Source organism: Mustela nigripes, chromosome 11 (assembly GCF_022355385.1).
Source record: "Mustela nigripes isolate SB6536 chromosome 11, MUSNIG.SB6536, whole genome shotgun sequence".
NCBI lineage: Eukaryota > Metazoa > Chordata > Mammalia > Carnivora > Mustelidae > Mustela > Mustela nigripes.
In genome coordinates, this window is record NC_081567.1 from 3,509,075 (window position 1) to 3,524,646 (window position 15,572).

Sequence of the window (15,572 nt, forward strand, 5' to 3'; positions counted from 1 at the left end):
GGGGGGGGAACCGCCAGGGGCTGGTAGGGCAGATGGAAGCCAGCCTCCCCTGCCTCAACTGCCCTGTCCCACCTGCTCCTCTTAAGGATGACAGATCCCAGCACTTGAGGCAGCACGGTATGACCATGAGGCCATACTTAAAAGAAGAAACATTTAAAAACCAGCCCAAAATGAAGTTCTAGACCTGAAGCTTCTCCGTCTGGGATGGAGCCAGAGGATGGGAGGAGCCTCAGAACCACCTTCCAGGAGTCCGGAGCCTGAGACGGCGGTCCTTTCCTCTTAGATTCCCAGGGGCTCCCAGGGGCCCCCCAGATGAGGCCTGAGACCAACGGCAGAGTCCCCAGGCTGCAGCCCACAGGAGAGCTCCCCGCCGACCAGGCTCCAGTGCAGCTGGGCTCCCACAGCCCCTGGCACATGGCCCTCCCTTGGCCCAGGGCCGGCTTCCCTGACCCCGCTGGGGCAAGCAGCGGTTCTCACCCTACACTCAGACCCTCCTGGGCAGCTTGGTCTGGCTTCCAGGTCCCCTTACTGGGTCCCGGGGTGGTCACGTGAGCACAGAAGGACCAGGGCTGAGGGGTGGTGGGGTGCAGCAGCCATCAGAAGGGACGCACCCAGGCCAGCATGACTCAAGGGCAGCGCAGCCCACAGCACCCAGCGGACGTGACCCTGACGGGACCCTGTGTACCCCCGGCCTGTGGCGCCACCAGGAGAACCCTCACGCATGTGTGGACACCCATGCAAGGACACAGAATGGGCCACGGGACCCTCTGAGGGACTGTGATCGTAGGATAAAGATGCTGCGGGGGAAAGGGGGGGTCAAGCGTGCCCCTGGAAGCGGGGTGGAAGCAGCAGGCCAGAGCATGACACAGAAGGAGGAGGACCTCCCAGTCACACCCCTCAGAAGTGCGGGAAACGTCATCACGCACTGCTCACGGGTTAGGGGGTCACCCACGCACCCACGCACCCACGCACCCATGGAAAGCTCTTCTTAAAAACAGAAAAGACACACATCGAACTGAGGAAACAGCTGTCTCGAGGGGGCCATGTGGAGTCTGCGTATGACACCGGGTACCGCAGCCAGCAGGACACAGGTGCTGTGCTGCCCCAGGACCTGGCCCTGTCTGTGGCCATATACAGACAACGCTCTGCTTTCACTTGAGAAAATTCTAGATCGGTATGATTTCAAGATATCGTGTCAGTTCTGGGAGGAAGATACGGGTGTCAGTCAAATTATTCTGTAAACTGTTACTTCTTTAAACTTTCTTAAAGTAAAACTCAAAAACATTTTGTGGGCCTGCCCCAGGCGTGTGACCATGGCTTCCCCACGGCGGGGTGGGGCACTCCGGGGTCAGGCCAGCCTGATGCCGCTGCTGGAGATGAACCCCATCCCCGCGCCCAGGGAGCAGCTCAGAGGAGGACCCAAGGCTTCCTGAGGGCTTGTAGGACAGCCCCTTCCCTGATGACATCTGATTCTCCTTCAGCTTTGCCGTCGTTGGGTCCATGTGTCTGCGCACCGTGCACTAGGACAGAGCTGCTGAACTTTGTTGTCCTCTGCTCTGGGTGGGGGATGCCAGGTGGCACACAGCCCGACAGAATCCTGGCCAGATTCACCCTCAGAAACCTTCAAAATCATGGCACATGCTGCTGGCCTACACAGCGTGGCAATTTTCAGGGCGCTGAGCCCCTGGGGCCCAGGCTGTCTGTGATGCGGCTAAGGAGCAGAGAGCAAGGGCTGGGGGCCAGGGGGTGTCTGGGGCCTGATGGTGGGGTCTCTGCAACTCCCTCCCCACACGGGTCAGGGATTTCATTCACAAGGGGGAGACTGGACCGGGAAGCACTGTTCTCCAGCGAAGGAGTTCTAATGAAATAAGAGGGCGGCAGGGTCCACAGCTCCCAGGCCACAGGGAGTCTCAGGGGGGAAAGCGGTTCGCCCGATGGAAGAGCGCCTCCCCCGGCCTGTGGGCCGAGCGGGTGGAGATGCGCTCCAAGGCCTGGGAGGCCAGAGGACGCCCACTCTCCCATCACACCCGCCACCCGCCCCACGTGGGCCGGACGTGCTGATCCCACAGTTTCCTGCTCCGCTGTGACTGAGCTCAGTGAGGCCAGAGGTTCTGGCCTGATTCTGTAGGTCTGAGGGACACCCAGGAATCTGTACTTGGTAAAAGCACCCAGAAGGCTCTGGAACACGGTAGACAGGCAGAGGAACTCCTGCAGGGTCACTCTCCCTCCTTTGTCCCCAAAGCCCTGTCTACAGAGATGCACGGAGCCCTTGGTAAACTTACTTGACCACCTACCAATTTAACTTGAGTTTTGGATTTCTAATTCTTTTCTCCAGGCAAGTGTTTGTGAGCTCCCGGAAAGGTGGCAGATACGAGCTCCCCACTCCCACCCTGACATACGCGCGCCAGTGGAAAAGCAGAAACACCCAGCAGAGGAGGGAGAGCAGGGGTCTGGGTAATCAGAACCTGGGGAGGGTTTGTGCAGCCCCAGGGCACACACAGGGCCCACCTGGTCCCATTCACAAACAAGGACACACACAGGACCCGTCTTGTGTTCACAACCAAGGATACACACACGGGGACCCACCTTGTCATGTTCACAACCAAGGACACACACATGGCACTATGTCATATTCACAACTAACGAAACACACAGGACCCACCTTGTCATGTTCACAACCAAGGACACACACAAGGGGACCCACCCTGTCATATTCACAACCAAAGACACACATAGGACCCACCTTGTCATGTTCACAACCAAGGACATACACAGGACTGACCTTGTCATGTTAAAACCAAGGACACACACACACCACCTATCTTGTCATGTTAACAACCAAGAAGACACACACAAGACCCACTTTGTCATGTTCACAACTAAGGACACACACACAGGACCCACCTTGTCATGTTTACAACCAACACACAAGGGACCTAACCTTGTCATGTTCACAACCAAGGACACACACGGGGAGCCACCTAGTTGTGTTCACAACCAACAACACACACAGGACCCACCTTGTCGTGTTCACAACCAAGGACACATACACAGGACCCAGCAGGCCACCTAACACTTGCTAATACACACAGGCACCAGACCCAGAAGCAAAGTGATTACTTTCCACATTTTGAGAGGATTACTGAACTCGAGGAGATTCTGAAGCAACTGGAGGCACAACCCAAACAGGAAGCATGGGGCCGCCAGCCTCTCCTGGGTGGTCGGCCTCTGACCCGGGAACTGGGAAGGGGCTCCAAACCTGCAGGTGTGACCGTGATCGAGACCGTGAGAGAATGGTCACGTCTGGGCCTTGCTTTCCCCTGGCCACCGGCTCTAGCTTGACCCTCACGGGCCCAGGGAGGAGCCCCCCCCCCCCGGCGTGTGGCTCCGCAGGGCAGGGCTCCCTGGTTCCTCGTCCCCTGCTCGGACATGCTGGGGGGTGGGGAGGCAGCCAGCCGGGCAGGGAAGGAGGAGGTGGGGGTGACACCCTGGGCACCACAGCTCTTTGACATGTATCCCCTCTTCTCGCCCCAACAGGCTGGAGCAGATGTCCCCTCTGCTGGCGGAGAAGAGAAGACTGTGCATACCAGAGGTGGCAAAATTAATTTTGAAAACAGTGGGTAGCTGTCACCAGAGCTCCAGCCATGGGCTCGACGCTGGGTCCAGAACAGCGCTGGAAAGAAAAACACAGCTCTTTCCTGAACGTCACTAAGTTCAGGACAATAAATTTAACCTGCTGGTTTTACCTCGGAATCCTGTTTGCTCTTCCCTCTGGGACTCTAAGAGTTTGAAACAATATGTATGATCTGGAAACTTTAGTGTTGTGTGCACCCGCCGCCGGCCGGGGCTGGAGGTCTCACAGATGTGGTTACCACTGGCAATGGACAGGGCCACAAAACGGTCCTGCGTAAGGGAATTTTACTAGAATTGGGGGAATTAAACTATTTTAAATAATCCCTAAGAACAGTTGGGATACACTCTTAACTAATGCAGAGGGGGCTCAAGAGAGTCCTCTTGAATTAGGATGTCCTTTTTGACCTTAGCAAAGGCAGGGGATGGAGTTCTCGGTACCAAGCAATCCTTAAAGTTAATGTTTTGTATTCAAAATACACAAAAAAGAACAACTAACTTACAGATAATTTGGGGAGCACCTACCTACTACATAGCCAGCCTTCTTCTGGGCATTCTACATTTAATTCTACTTCGTTCTCACATTAAACCCCATAAAGGTTTAATACCGCAGGTGGATGGAAATACATTAGCACAGCTTTTGAGGACCAGTCTGACCACTGGCAGAGAAAATTCTCAACAAAATGTGTACCGAGCCCCCTCCCCCAGCAGGAAGAAGACGAGGATGCTGCTGACCGTTTCTGTTCAACATCACATTGGAGGTCCCCGGGCAGTATAATTAAGTCAGGGAAAACAAAGGAAAGGTCTAAGAATGGAAAAGAAAGAAAGAAAATTATAAGTATTTTGCAAACACTGTGATCGTGTTTCCAGAAACTGTGGAAGGATCTTATGGACAAATTACTAGAATTAGTGAGGCGAGGAGATGTGGCAGGTGTGCACGTCCCATCATGTTTTCACACGGGAGAGACAATGAGAAAAGGATCTGCAAAAGTAATGACACAAAACCACTGCAGAGTAAGTCCATCAGACAAGGTGCAGGACCACGACGCTGAAAACTGCACAGCACTGCTGACGGAAAGAGAAGTCTTGACATATAGAAAGGTTTATACCAAGCTGATGGAGTGTACGAGGTCAGTTCTCTCCAAATTGGTGTGTAAGCCCAATGCAGTGCAGACAGGGTCTCGGCAGGGGTGTGTGTGTGTGTGTGTGCGTGTGCACAGGGACATGTGCATGAGCGAGTTTGTGCATGTATGTGTGTGTATATGCAAACTGGTAAAATGCATATGGCAATGCAAATGGTGAGGTAGCCTTGAAGACCAACAACAACACTGAACACTCGTACTACCAGATAAGAACCTGTTTTAAGCTACGAGAACTGAGAGAATGGGGCACCGGTATATGGGACAGAATGGGACATATATGGGACAGAAATGAGAGTCCTGGAACAGAACCTCACATCCACAGGAAGGATGGTCTTCTCAATAAATGATACTGAGCCAACTGCATCTCCATATAGAAAAAACATGAATCACGACCCCTACCTCACACCATCCACAAAAATTAACTCCTGATGGATTACAGATCTAGACACGGAGGCAGAACAAGAAAGCACTCAGGATAAAACACAGGCCAAGATGTTCATGACGTTGGGCACACGAAGACTTCTTGCGTGGGGGGGAAGGCGTTGCTCACAAAGGGAAGACTGCCCACGGATGCAGTCCTCCGTGAGGTTACAGACCCTGACAAGTACAGCTCTCCAACAGGACGCTCACATTGCTCAGAGAAACAAGAAAGTTTCGGAGGGACTCTAAAAGAATGCTTCTTTTGTCAACCAAACTAAAAATCGGATATAAAGTTTAACTGTGTGGTTTGTGGAATAACAGCGAAAACTGAATTCACAGCCTCACCAAGTTTCCCGGGTGTAAGTTAAGACACTGACTGGGAAAAAGAGGGACCCTAACATTTGGAAGAGGGAAAGCAGGGTGGGCTCCAATGACGCAGAGAAGCTTGAACCCCTGATTCAATCTGAGCCTTACTTACCAAGAGAAGTAGACTGTCTTCCTGAATCTGAAAAAGACCGGCCTTCCCTTGCTTCCAGAACATACAATAACCTCCTGTGGGAGCCACAAGAGGAGGCCTCCCTCTCTGAACACCCACTCCCGCCCTTAAGAGCACACCTCAGTGAGCGACTAAACCCACAGGGGCCAAGTTTCAGTGGAGACCAGAGCAAGAGGAGGATGGGCAGTGAGTCTGGGCTGCAGGCAAGCTGCCCCGACTCTAGGGATCCGACAGCCCCGGGAGAATCTGCAGCCACTCTGGGGTTGGGAGCATGGCTTCTTCTTTGAGAAATAACTCCTGAGCCATTACTGAGTGGGACTTGGAGGGTCTCATAAAGGGATATGGCAGGACCGGAGACCTGAGTTCCCCTCCCCATCCGGGGTGGTTTCTGCTTTTCTGACACAAGCATTGTACTATGAACTTCTCTTCAGAAGAATCCAGAGGCCAAGTGCAGAGTAAGAGGAGACATTTGCAGGACACACATTGGAAAAAGACTCGTCTCCAAAATCAATACGAAAAAGGCAGAGAACCCAACAGATAAGTAGATGAGACTTTGAACAGATACTGCAAGGTAAGAGTGTCCCGAATGGTCTTTAAATATAGGAAAATGTGGTTAGCCTCATTAATCATCAGATTTACAAATTAAAACCACAAAGCAGTACCACTGTACCACTGTGAGAAGAGCTAAAATGAAGAAGACAGGCCGCACCAAGTGTGAGAGAGAAAACGGAACAGCTGGAACTCTCACACCGTCGGTGGGGGAGAACAAGCAGGCACACTTAGGAGAAAAAGGTTGAGCAGCATCTCTGGCCGCAGGACGTGCGCGTGCCCACTGCCCCCGGCCCCGACTCCAGCGCCAGGTGCACACTTTATTTACTTATTTGAAAGAGCACGAGAAGGAGGAGGGGCAGAGTGAGAAGCAGGCGCCCCACCGAGCAGGGAGCTTGATGTGGGGCTCGACTCTGGGACCCCAGGATCATGACCTAAGCCAAAGGCGGTCACCCGACCACCTGAGCCCCCCAGGCGCCCCTCCCAGGTGCAGACTTGACAGAAGCACACGCGTCATCACAACACGGGCCCAGCAGCATCACCCGACTGAGCCCAGCCTGGAAACAAGCCGAGTGTGTGTCAGCAAGAGAATGGCCGCGCAAACCGTGCGCACTCACACGTCGCAGTACTGTACCGCAATGATAACGAGGGACCCGCTTCCCTAAGCAGCAATGTGAGCACGTCTTCAGAATAGGATATTAAGCAAAAAAACAAAACAAAACAAAACAAAACAAAAAAAGCAAGGCCAGAGACATCAAAGTCTCCAGCAAGACAATGGCAAACCAAATCCAGCAAGAGATAAAAAGGAGGCTACATCACCACCGAGCGGGATCTATGCCAGAACGCAAGGTGGATTTAACACACAAAAAGCAATCAATCACTGGAAGGCACCAAATCCAGAGACTACGAGCCTACGCCATGCGATCCTTTCCACAGACACAGCACAGTGCTCGGGACGCCTGGGACAGCTGAGGAAGGGTCTCCGCAAATCCTCTTCCCAAAGACCCACACTCTCAAAACAGCTGAAACGATACTACCACGTAGGCAAAACCACAGGGCTGCTATCACTGAAAAGCGGGAAGGCGGCCGGGAGGAAATCAGGACAGGGACTTGAGAGAGGGAAAGGCAAAGGCTGAGTCAGAGTGACCTGATGGGGACCGCACAGCATGACCCGCCCAGGAGCCAAGCCAGCAGGGATGCACCCGGACATGCGGGGACACGCCTGTCCTCCAGGCACAGCTCGGCTGGGCAGTGCTGGCCTCATACCGCTTTCCCCGAGGCCAGCCCCCCGTGCTCTCCGCCCTCACCTGCACACGGTCCCCTCCCCAACTGCCGCCACACATACCCCACCCTGGCCTCTCCAGGGCAGAGAGGACACAACCTGGCTGGCGGGGGGGCCCTGGAGGAGACCCTGGGGACCCCAGAAGCCAGGCACACGGCACAGAGACCACTCACAGTAGCCGTCTACACCAGCCTAGTCTACCCCAGCGGTTCTGAAAATGGGCTGCCACCAGGAGGGGCTGAGTCACGTCCGCTCCCTCCTGGGCACACGCAGGCTGTCCGCAGTGGGCGCCCACCGTCCACTGCCAGCCCTGCGGCCTCCGCTGCCCCCGGCTCCACCGCCACTCCCCAAGGAGCTGCCAAATGCTTGCTTCCTGCTGGTGACCCAGGGACTCGATTCCCGGGGAAAATGCAGATGTCCTGAGCTCCCTGACTTTCTCTCCATGTACCCTGGGAGAATCCAGGAAAACTTCCACGGGAACAACGTGCCCCCCGCCCCCCGGATCTCTGTAGCAGCCCTATCCCTTCAGCGGGGTCAGACGGACACTAATAGTTCAGCACACTAATCTGTGTCTGCTCTCACGTGCTTGCAGTATCTCAAAACCAAGCACACCGGTACAGAATGAGAAATATAAACACTTGATAAACATCATAAAAGCGGTCGACCTCGCAAATCCTCTGGGAACACAAACTGCAGCCCCGAGAAACCGTGCTCCCCTGTCAAACCAGCAGACAATTTTAAGTGACAGAATCACACGATGCTGAGGGTACGGAGATGCACATTCTCAGAAACTGCTGGTGGGGACGGAAAGTGGCCCTGACCCACCCCCAGCTTTAAAAGTAGCTCTCAAGGGGTGCCTCGGTGTCTCAGTGGTTAAGCGTCTGCCTTCGGCTCAGGTTATGATCCCAGGGTCCTGGGATCAAGCCCCACATTGGGATCCCCGCTCAGCAGGGAGCCTGCTTCTTCCTCTGCCCTTCCTTCACCCTGCTGGTGCTCGCTCTCTTGCTGTGTCTCTGTCAAATAACTAAATAAAGTCTTTTTAAAAATAAAAAATAAAAATAGCTCTCAAGATATGTTAGCTCTACCACTATCAGAGAGAGACAAAGCAGTATCTAGAGACGCCTCCTTCCTTCCACAAAGCAATTCTACTTTTAGGCTGCTGTCCTACAGAAATAATCAGAAAGGAATCAAACATTTATGTACAAGGATGCTTATATAAGCTTATTTATGAACAAAAATGGGAACTATTCTTAACTCCAATAGAGATATGGCAGGTATCACTCACCGGCATTAAAAATTATGTTCCCTGGGGTGCCTGGGTGGCTCAGTGGTTTAAAGCCTCTGCCTTCAGCTCAGGTCATGATCTCAGGGTCCTGGGATCGAGCCCCGCATTGGGCTCTCTGCTCAGCAGGGAGCCTGCTTCCCCCTCTCTCTGCCTGCTTCTCTGCCTACTTATGATCTCTGTCAGAGATCAGATCAAATCTTAAAAAAAATTATGTTCCCAATATGAGCAAATAAATAAAAGTTTATAAAAAGGGCATATAAAAAACACAAAATATATAATGAAATGCCCATTTTTTTTTTAAAAAGGGATATAACTACATATATTTAGTTGTGTAAGAAAGTAAATACGACACTGAGCCTGGAACGATAGGCGGGGACATTTAGGTGATTTTTAGTCTCTTCTTTATACTTTCTCTATTTTCCAAATTTTCGACAATAGGAATGTCATTTTTTAAGCAGAGAAACTGCATTTAAAAAAAATTTTATTCTATTTTACTTAAATTCAGTTTAATTACCATACAGTATAGCATTAGTTTCAGAGGTAGAGGTCAGGGATTCGTCAGTTGCACGGAACACCCAGCGCCCCTTCCATCCCGTGCCTTCCTTCATGCCCGTCCCCAGGTACCCCCTCCCCGCCTCCGAGACACTGCATTTTAAAGCACTGATGAGCATTATTTCCGTGGTAAAACCTGGACCCTCTCCCATTAATTCGAGCCTCAGTGAGGAAGTAACATCCCCTCTTTAGAAGGAACTAATAACTCAATTAAGATCATGGGTAACCGGGGCGCCTGAGTGGCTCAGTGGGTTAAGCCACTGCCTTCGGCTCGGGTCATGATCTCGGGGTTCTGGGATCGAGTCCCGCATGGGGCTCTCTGCTCAGCAGGGAGCCTGCTTCCTCCTCTCTCTCTCTGCCTGCCTCTCTGCCTACTTGTGATCTCTCTCTGTCAAATAAATAAATAAAATCTTTAAAAAAAAAAAAAAGATCATGGGTAACCGAGTAGATAAAATGCTCAAGCTATTTGTCAATCAGTGACAGACAGACAGACTGTGAAGAGCCTTCCAGAACCGTGGCAAAAAAAAAACAGCGGTGTGGCAGAAGCAAGAATGTTATTTAGCTGAACCCAAGGCCCCGTCTGGTTCCCCCAAGATGACGAGATGGCGCTAAGTCTTCTCTCAGGAAGGACCGAGCGACACGTGACAGCTAGCACACACAGACGCGGATGACCCCGGGCCACTTTCGGCTCCAGCCACAGCCAGTGGGCGTCCCCTGCGTCCAGAGGCAGAAGCAGTTCCTCCTAGCAAAGCAGAGCAGTCCCATCGCTCTTAAGGAAGCCTGCCCCCAGAGAAGGGTCACTCCCGCCGCGCGCGCGCGCATACATACATACATACATACATACACATACACACACACACACACACACACACCCCCGCCGCAATTCTGCATCTCCACCGCCCCCCACTGCTGCCCTGGAATGAGCTCCCCTTGCTCAGCACTCACTGCGGGCTGGAAGAGACAGTGGAGGCTGCTGCTTTGAAAGTGGAGCAAAAAGACAAAGATGAGAAACTAGGAGACCAAAAAATCAGAAAAACAGATCCAGGACTTGAATAACAGAAGAGCCAAAAGAAATCATCAAGGCAGTAACATAGCTTTTCAGAACTGAAGATCACGAGTTTTTAGACTAAAATGGCCCATCCAAAGTCCAACACATAAGAGAGATTAAAAACGCATGAAGGGGGACGCCTGGGTGGCTCAGTCGGCTAAGTGGCTGCCTTTGGCTCAGGTCATGATCCCAGGGTGCTGGGATCAAGTCCCGCATCAGGCTCCTTGCTCAGCAGAGAGACTGCCTCTCTCTCTGCCTCTGCCTGCTGCTCTGCCTGCTTGTGTGCTCTCTCTCTGACAAATAAATAAAAATTAAAAAATTAAAAAAATAATAAAAATACATGAAGGGTCAAGATATGCAACCATAATTTTTTAAATGAAAAGGTAAGACTAACACCAGAGTCCAAGGCGCACAGGTCACCGTTCAGGGCAAGGCTGGGGCACATAAAGAAATTATGTGCTTCCAGGAGAAGAAAGCCACTGAGCATGAGGGGTGAGGAAGCACAGTATCTAGCAGCTTTTCAGAGGGGCACTGGAAGTTACCAGAAATGGGCCAACACCGTCAAAGTTCTAGGAAGAACGTTGTTTTCAACTCTACATCCAGATAAATATTGAGCATTAAGCAAGGTAATGATCTTTTGAGACATACAGGGTCTTAAGCAATTTTAATTCCCATGCGCACTTTCTCAGGGAGACACCCTACCAAGAGAGAGGCGTATAACCTAGAACAAGGAAGGGAGAACCAGGAGAAACAGGGGGTCCCTCCCCAGGAAGAGGCATGCGAACCATGGCTACAGGCTTCAGGGACAGCCAGCCCAGACTGAAATAAGGCAGGAGACTCCAAAACCCTGGAGCCGATCAAATATGCCATATGTCCGAGCATCTTTTCATCTTTTTCTTTAATATATAGATTCTTGATTTTTAAAAAGATGTGTATATATCTTTGTATAGACAAAGGCAGGGGAGGAACAGAGGGAGAAACAGACTTGCCACTGAGCAGAGAGCCAAATGTGGGACTCGATCCCAGGACCCTGGGATCATGACCTGAGCTGAAGACAAAAGCTTAACTAACTGACCCACTCCGGCGTCCCCAGATACCTGAGCATCTTGAAATAAGGTAATTGGCAGAGAGCTAGGGAATACTGCATTAGCGAGAAATACCAAGAAAAAAACAAACAATAATGATGATAATTAATTTCAAAAGAAACTAAAGGTTGGGCAGGAAGGAAAAGTGCACCCTGGTTCCTAATCCAACCACCGCTCGGACTGACTGCACGGGAGTGCGCACGGCAGCTGGATGTTTGAACAAGAGCCATTCCCGCCTTCACGGTAGAAAGTCACTACATGTGCCCAAAATTTAAAAAAAAATCAAGTAGTAGTAGGATAAGCTTGTTATTTTAAGCTGTGGAATTAATGGAATTAAATGACTAGAAAGAAATAGTTCACCGATGAGAATGATTTCCTTGGAGGAGCGCAAAATTGGGAAGAAGGGCAGGCTGGGGAAGGGAAATCCACGTGTGGTCTTTGTGGTTTTGTTTTTATTTTTCTATTTTTTAAAATAATTTTTTTATTTTTAATTTATTTGACAGAGAGAGATCAGAAGTAGGCAGAGAGGCAGGTGGAGAGAGAGAGGAGGAAGCAGGCTCTCTGCTCAGCAGAGACTTGATCCCAGGACCCTGAGATCACGACCTGAGCCAAAGGCAGAGGCCCAACCCACTGAGCTATCCAGGCGCCCCTATGGTTTTGTTTTTAATGATGACTGCCTTAACTGTGCACCTATGTAACTTTGGTGAAAATAATTTTTTTTTCAAGTAAGCTCCATACCCAGCACAGAGCACAACGTGGGGCTTGAACTCATGACCCTGCAATCAAGACCCAAGCCAAGATCAAGACCCCAGCTGAGATCAAGAGTTGTACGCTTTGGGGGGGTCTGGGTGGTTCAGTCGGTTCAGCATCTGCCTTCGCGTCCTGGGATCAAGCCCTGCACTGGGTTCCCTGCTCAGCGGGGAGCCTGCTTTTCTCTCTTACTCTCCCTCTGTTCTCTATATCTCTCAAGTAAATAAATAAAATCTTAAAAAAAAAAAAAAAAAAGAAAGAAAGAAAGAAAGAGTTGTATACTTAACCAACTGAGCCACCAGGCATCCCAATAAGTAAATGTTTTTAAACATATATCCTCTTCAATCTACTAAACGAATGAATGAATGTACACACTCAGGGTCAACATGTCATCCATTCCTAGATACACTTTTCTTTACATTTCAAATTCTTGCCATTATTTGCATCTTTGAAAGTGGTAAGGTGTCCTGTATGCACACGGCTGGTCAGCCTGGCCACAACTTGGTTGTCACTCCCCGTGAGGCCGGGGGTTGGAGGAGATCCTACAATATTTCAGTCAGTTACGGATTATTTGAAGAAGGAGCATGAGTGCGGGCTGTCACATACAAAACTCACAGAATTTCATGCCAACTGCTGGGAAGAAGGCCGCAGAGATCACAGAGGGGCCCTCTCTGTGCTCCCGAGGGCAGAGAAGAGGCCACTGTGTGCACAGGGGCACGTCCATGGCCCGAGCTTGAAAAGAAGAATCAGACACTGGACTTATTTCACTCACCTTTATCTTTTCATGTATTCGCAAAACAAATACTGATGAAAATCCACATTTAATGGGGCACCTGGGTGGCTCAGTGGGTTAAGCCACTGCCTTCGGCTCAGGTCATGATCCCAGGGTCCTGGGATTGAGCCCCGCATTGGGCTCTCTGCTCAGCAGGGAACCTGCTTCCTCCTTTCTCTCTGCCTGCCTCTCTGCCTACTTGTGATCTCTGTCAAATAAATAAATAAAATATTTAAAAAAAGAAAAAATCCACATTTAAATAAATCTTTAGGTTTACTAGAGCTCTTTAGGGCAGTACAAAACTAAGAATCCTAAGTAATAGTGAAGCATTGTGTCCGGTTTAACTAAAAGTCCTTTTCATTTTAGTGGTAAGTAATACATATTATTATCTATTTTAGTGGTTAGTCATGCACAGTCCTGTATTGTGGAATTGTTCTTAATGATCCCAAAACATACACAGCACTCCATCCACACCGTGGAATATTCTTTAAATCCTAAAGTGAATGAATGGGAACTGTAATAGATGTGGGGGGGGGGCGGTTTCTCCATCTCTGACAAATAAATAAAATCTTCCAAAAAAAAAGACGTAGAAGGAGCTTGACAGGAAAATCAAGTATGCGATCCCATTCCTAAAAACAACAGACTTTGACCGAAAGCCCGTGCGTGTGCCTGCTTCAGTAGGATCTGCACCAGACTGCCCAAGCGCAGAGAAACTACAGAAGACCACTGAGGGAGGCCAGACTCTAAGACGACGCCCATCACCTCCACCTCCTGGGATTACTCCCATCGTTGTGTTCGAGGGCCAAGAGATTCTGTAGATCTGAGTGAGGCCCCGACCGGGTTGATCTTAAGATACAAGGACAATCCAGCGGGCCCGACCTAACGTGAGTGCCTTCAAAGCAAGGAGTTTTCTCCAGCCAGTCACAGAAAACAGAGACCTGACCTCTGAGGAGGGTTTGAACAAGCGGGTGCTCCACTGTGGGGCTAGGAGGGGTCCCTGGTTAACAGCTAGCAGAAGGCAAGGCAGAGGTCAGATGGGGACCTCAGTCCTGCAACCCCAAGGAACGCCATGCTGCCAGTAGCCCATGGGCTTGAGAGCCCGGAGCCACCAAGTGAGCGAGGATCCTGCTACCCGGCGCCAGCCTCCCGACCCGTGACACCGGGAGACACTAGAAGGCATTAGATGCGCAGCTGTTTGTTGCACAGATGACAGTGGACTTGTGCGCTGCGAAGTGAGGCACTGCTGTGACCGACACGTACAACAGGGAAGGTGCTCCAGAGTCGGGCAGAGGGTGGAAGCCGGAAGAATCCGGGGAGCACGGCAGAAAGAGCCCCGACGGCCTTCAGCAGGCTAGTCAGAGGAAGGCGGGCAGGAAAGACGCTGCTGTAAGGGCTTGTAAGAAAGTGAGCACTTCCCCAAAGTGCCTCCGAGGAAGCACAAACGGCTGGGAGCGCCGTGTCCCAGGCATCCGGACTCGGAGCAGGCGGCAGCGGAGGCTCACGAGGACACAGGGGATGTGCCCCCAGCAGCCTGGAAGGGGTACTGGTCGTGCGGAAGCAGGACCCGTGACCGAAGGGCCCCATCGGACCACTCAGCAGAAGCCACCTGCTTTCCGCTGGCTCCCCACCTCGAGAGGCCGAGAGGAGAGAAGCAAAGAGCTCAGAGTCCACAGGGAGCCCGGCTGCAGGCCAGCAAATGCTCAGCCTCCCCGCAGACGGAGGAGGAGACCCCGCCTCGGGGGAGTGTGGCACAGAGACGAGGCTCACTGTCCCGCTCAAGCCTCTTTCGGCGCCTCCGAAGGGCCTGAAGGTCTGAGCGCTGGGCCACACAAAGCCCCTGTGGAGAGACCAACTCGGGGTGCCCCTCAGCCGTTCTCCCCACCCACCCAGGGGCGCTGCAGCAACTCGCGAGCACCTGCACATCTCAGCAGAAGCTGGAAGCGGAGAAGGGCCATGTCAGGAGCGTGGTCTGTGGCGGGGGTCTATGTGACAGGTGAAGGCTCCTGGGGTCCCAGCCGGGCTGGGCCTCCAGGTGCCCAAGCACAAGCAGCTCAGACAAAGGCAGAGTGAGCTAGGCGGGCAAGGAGACCCCGCCCTAGCTGTGGCCAGTGGGAGTCACTCGCTGGGCTGCGGAGGAGTCCCAACTTTCAGGAAAACGCGAGGCTGGCTCAGAGCCCAGCGGACGGCAGGCGGAGTCGTTCCAAGCCTTGAAATGCAACCACAGACTCCAGCTGCGGTTGGCCTGGCTGGATTTCAAACACCGCCAGCGACTCCGCCTCGCCGTCCACGGCCTCTTTCTAACCCGGAGCACCGGGATCCTTGTCCTGCACCTGGCCAGCCACGGCCTGCCGGGGGCCTCCGGTCCCACAGGCCGGCAGGTGGGGAGGCTGGCGCCCTGCACCTGGGGGCTGTGCTTACTGGATGGACTTGGGCCCCTGCTCCGCGCCCGACTCCCACGATGTACCCGACAAGCATTTGCACTTGAACGGACACATGACAGCATGAGGCTGTGGGGCCTGGAGGGGTGGGAACGTTCTGCCATTGCTACGGTTATAGAAGTG

The 15,572-nt window shown here is 52.0% G+C and overlaps 1 protein-coding gene across 3 annotated transcripts in view; it reads right to left on the reverse strand.

The window, feature by feature from the left end:
* RADIL (Rap associating with DIL domain) overlaps nt 1–15,572 on the reverse strand; it is a 65,932-nt gene that overhangs the window by 25,449 nt on the left and 24,911 nt on the right. The window lies entirely within an intron of this gene.